Source organism: Montipora foliosa, chromosome 6, assembly GCF_036669935.1.
Source record: "Montipora foliosa isolate CH-2021 chromosome 6, ASM3666993v2, whole genome shotgun sequence".
NCBI lineage: Eukaryota > Metazoa > Cnidaria > Anthozoa > Scleractinia > Acroporidae > Montipora > Montipora foliosa.
This window is the reverse complement of record NC_090874.1, coordinates 41,157,093-41,162,096: the sequence shown is the minus strand read 5'-3', so window position 1 is coordinate 41,162,096 and position 5,004 is coordinate 41,157,093. Positions and strand designations below refer to the sequence as shown.

Sequence of the window (5,004 nt, the reverse complement as noted above, 5' to 3'; positions counted from 1 at the left end):
TACACTACTCATAAAAGCGAATGGCAAAATAAAGGCATTATTAACTGCTCTCAGCTTGTGCATCATGTTCTTCTTTAAAATTTGGTTAATCTCAGCCTGAACTTTCTTATAAAAAAGAATATTGTAAAAAAGAGAGGTGTGATACTGAACATGAAATAAATAGCATTTGGCCAGGGGAGGATGTCGAATGGAAATGTTCTGCATAACACTTTTGCGTGATATCACTGAGTCATCTGGTTTGGCGTCGTTTCAAACTGAACCCAGAATCTGACGGGTTTCAAATTGATGTCTTTAACGCCAGCTGTGCCTCGACGATTTTGTTTCGACTTTTTAATTTATTTCATCACGTATCAGTCGAAACCTTTGATCTGATGCGTTTGCCAGGTGCGTCTGAAGTCTTAAGATATGAGAACTCTTCGCATACAAATGGTCAGCCGGAAAGGGCTCCGCTGGGTGTCTCAGCCAGCGATAGCCTGTTCCAGGCTCCCAGATAGTCGGGAAAACAAAAACCGCGTGGGAAAAGTGAGTGGGGGCTTGGGTCGAGGCGAGGCGGAAGACCTCGACCTCGCCTCGACCCAAGCCCCCACTCATTTTTCGCACGCATTTTTTTTCTCTTTCCCTCCTACCTGGAAAATTTAAACAATACCCTTCAAGTTCTCCTTCCATAATATGTCGCAAGCCCTGTGATTCGGCCTTACGATGAGGAATCGCAACATCTCTCTCGGTTCTATTAACACGATGATTAGCGCAAGCTTGTTAACAGCGTACTTTCCGTTTCTATTAACAGGCACCATCTCAGTGATATGAGAGAAAATAATCGCTATAGACAGGAGGCATTTGAGCTAAATGTCGATAGGAAACCACGATGCTTACCTGGAGCATATGACAAACTATTGTATTATACTCTTCAAGTTTTTTCATTCCACAATCTTTATAGATAGATAGTCGGGAAAACGAATATCCATCGGAGCAGCTGTAGAAGAAGACATTCAAAGTCGTCACCACAGGGGATGGTAGAGCATGAACAATCCCAAGATAGTAGCTATATCGACACAGGGGATCGACCAACTGGCCAACACAGCCGAAAGTATAGTGGATTATAGCAAAGACAATAGTTTTCATCCATCAAGCGATCAATGAAATATACGAGAAAAGTGTTTATTGGAGGCGAAACGTGTTTAAATTGCCTAGTGAGAAATTTGGTGAAAAATTTCGTGAGAAATTTGGTGAGAGATTTGTCTCCGAATTTGGAACCTCGATGCAACCGATTACAAGGACATTGCTCTGAAAGTTATCATGGTATTGCCCGCCTTACGTCTTCAGAAGCCAACCTTCAAGTCAACAGCAAAGGGACACTTCCAGTGTTTGTCAAGACGCCTGCAAAAGTGGGAACAGGGTGATCTGGATGCATTATTAGGGGAGGCCAAAACAATCCAGGCCAAATTGCCTACAAATCCCAAGGGAATGAACGATGAAAGATTGTCGAAAACATTTGTTAAGCGTGTGCTTGAAGGGAAACTAAATGCAGCTATGAAGCTGTTAGACCAACAGACTAGCAAAGGGGTACTCCCTCTTTCCCAAACCACCATAGCTTAGCTGGTACAAAAACACCCAGCTCAGAGGCAAGCGAAGCTGACCCTTCTTTGTTAATGGATGGCCAACCACCATTTGTTGACCCTGTGATGTTTGAAAGCATTACAGAATCTACCATAGCAAATTCAGCATTACGGACAAAGGGTTCTAGTGGGCCCTCGGGTCTAGACGCAGATGGATGGAGACGAATTCTGGTGTCTAAGAACTTTGGGGCAGCTGGTCACAAACTTAGGGCCGCTCTAGCTAAATTTGCACGAAAAATCAGCACTGTTGAAACTGAGGTCGCTGTTGAAGATGGCAGGTCCGACACAAACCTGGAGGCGTATACAGCTTGTCGGTTGATCCCCTTAGACAAGAACACAGGTGTCAGACCGATCGGTGTCGGTGTGGTACTACGAAGGAGCATTGGAAAAGCCATACTTTCAGTGATCAAACCAGACATCGTGAGCTCAGATCGCAATAAAAAAAGAACTTAAAAAAAAACAAAAATTAGCAGTTACTCCATTGCCAAGATTTCGGTTAAATCGATGAAACTTCATCAGTTTATTGTGTCCCCCTATTGTGGGATAAATATTTTTGCTTGATAATGTTGTTTTTTTTTCTCCTTAAGACGATTACTGATTAAGTTGTTTTTCAGCGAATTTCATAATCCTGGCCAACTAGCGCTGAAGCCGTCTTACATCAGCATTACGTGGGACTTGAGAGTCAAAACTTGTCAAAATTCACTCTTCTCACAAAGAGATCAAAATTCTTATCACAGTGTGCACAACTGGCGTTTAATGCATTGTAATGATAATTGCAATGAATGAACCAAACCATTCATTTAGGACTCCTTTCTTGATTCTTTCAGGTAAGGAGATTATGCCCCAAGGAACGCATGACATCTACATCTAATTTCAAATAACTGTAACGGCAAATCATTTAACTCTCTGAAGAAGTTAAACCGTGCCTGACAAAATATTGGTAAATCAAAAAATATATATCCTCACAGCCGTACAACCAGCCTTGCATTATTATCTTGTTTGAAATATACAAATAGACCGTTTTACAGTCGTAGCTAAGTTACCTAGCTTAAGAATGGGAACAAGGCTGCCTGTGCCCCTTTTTTGATACAAACCTTCGTGCTTTTGTAATGTTAATATGGAGAATAAGCCAGTTCGGAGTTTCAAACTGATGATACGTGTGCGCGTCGGGATAAAAACAAGCATCTTTTGTTATGGAAATTGTTTGCAGGAATTTGCTTTCAAAATCTTTTGTATTTTTAATATATGCTTGATTTTATTTGAAACTCCGAACTGGCTTATTACAACAACAATATTACATGATAAAAGCAGTGAGGTCTGTATCAATACAAGGTCCCCGCAACCTCGTAGCCATTCAAACAACTGTAAAATGGCCTTTTTATTTGCTGGTCAGATCTCTCAAGATTTATCGATGTCGGAGATATTTACTTTCCTCTTCACTTCAAGAGATAAAAGAGGATTTGTCTTTGTATCAGGTCAGCGTTCTCCCCATATTGTATCCGTTGTCTTCACGTACTTTCTTTAATGATCGTATCTTGACCTTTTGGGATAATGCGGCAGCATTTAAAATTGACACGCGTGCACGCATCCACAGCCGGAAATGGGTAGTTTCAAGCCTTCGGGGCATCGTCAGGTTATGATTCCAGATTTAATATCTTTCCCGTTTTGTTGAAAGATTTGACACATGTTAAATCGCTCTAAACAATAGAAGATTCTTTTTGCAGAAATCATCCTAATTGTACGATTCACTTTTATACCTTAGATCAGTTCTCAAAGTGGTGATTACTGAATTGTTCCGGTAAACATTTATGAACAAAGTGCTTGTCACAGCTCAACTCAACTATTCATGCTCGTTCCGACAGTGGACCGTCATCGATCTTTGTTGTTGATTGTAATGCCAAACCAAAGAAAGGCTAAGGAAATTTGACACGCTTTATGACAGCCCTTATAAATTTAACTGCGCTATCATTTTTTGCAGTGAGAATGCCATTGGAAGTAAACTAGACGAACAGTCACGTTATACAAAATACCTCGTCTTCGCTCGAGGAAGAGAACTAGATCCTTAACAGAAGTCAAATAAGAAAATTTAAGTGTGCCTGGGAAAACGCTTTTAAATGCCATTGGTCCTGCGAAAAGGATTTTCTCTCTTAGTGAGTTGCATTGTTGTGTCGTACGGATCTCACTAGAGACAAAGCTGTTGAGTCCTTATTGAAGCTCTGATCAAGTTTAAACTGTCCAAACCACATCCAAAAGTTTCAGGTGAGGTTACCTTTTTCCTATCCGGTCAAAAAAACAAGCGTTCTTCCTCTATTTATGAAATTGTGGTTTCAGCCACAAATATTACTATTTCACCGATAAGGAGTCAGTTAAGGCGCATTCCAATTAAAGCTCCCCTAACAATCCGAGAATCTATTGTTCTGCTTCATCCAAAAACAGTGTATCACTTCTATATCCACTGACTTACTGATCTTGCATGCATCAATCCTTCAATTCGACAGAAATTAATAGGTATTAATTAGTTTTATACGCTTTTACATATTTACACATGCAACACCGGCCCTACTTCCTTTGGTTATGGTTGATGGCACCTTGAATGTCGTCCTACATTTGTACTGCAACTTAATTTTCTAGTTTATTATCCAGTATACAGACGATGATTTTTTTTAAACTGATTCATTATAGTTGCAACTACGGCCTCGAAGTACGTGTTTACTTATCTAAGGAACTTGTCAACAATTTAAAATGAATGTTTCTAATTCCAGTGGAGAGGGAAGGAAGTGATAGTTTAACATCTTCACGTTCGACATGTCAGAACGTCGACTCCACGTTTCACGCTTTCATTTGTCATTCGGGATTGAACCGAGCCATTGAGAAAGTTACCTAAGACTATCCACGGACAATGAACTATATATTTCTAAGGTGCAGGTTTTTTGCTTTTTTTTTTTCAATGTTATTTTTATTTGTAACTTAGTAAGTGACGTAGTTAATAATGTCCTCCATCTGCTGACCATCCCCTGGCTTTGGCTAACCTACGAGTATTTTGATTCCACTTTTAGGTAAAATAAATAAATAAATAAATAAATAAATAAATAACCTTGCTTCAATATGTTCAATTCAAGGACCTTCATTCCGAGGAAGCAAAAGTTTGGGACCTGCATTGTGGAGTAGAAAATTTAAGAAGTAAATATATAGTTGAAAGGTTGAAGTTGACAAGTTTTAAAAATTGTTGTCTTTTCCTTTGTTTGATGAGTTAATGAGATCAGCATTTGCATGGGAAATCGCATGGAGCCGAGTAAAATATCTCTTGCGTTTTCAGAAGTTGCTGAAATTGTCCGAGTCGCTCAGAAGCGCGTATTTTTGGCGCTCGATCAATCGCGAGCGAGTAATT

At 39.8% G+C, this 5,004-nt stretch overlaps 1 protein-coding gene across 2 annotated transcripts in view; it reads left to right on the top strand.

The window, feature by feature from the left end:
* Positions 1-3,595: 3,595 nt before the first annotated feature.
* The window catches only part of LOC138009077 (QRFP-like peptide receptor), a 9,192-nt gene continuing 7,783 nt past the window's right edge, over positions 3,596-5,004 (top strand). Inside the window, exon 1 of one of the 2 annotated variants that reach the window (XM_068856379.1) lies at positions 3,596-3,875. The gene's annotated coding sequence lies outside the window, so the exon portion shown is untranslated. Of the gene's footprint in view, positions 3,876-4,210; positions 4,536-5,004 lie in introns of those variants that run through there. The other variant, XM_068856380.1, reaches the window with a different exon arrangement.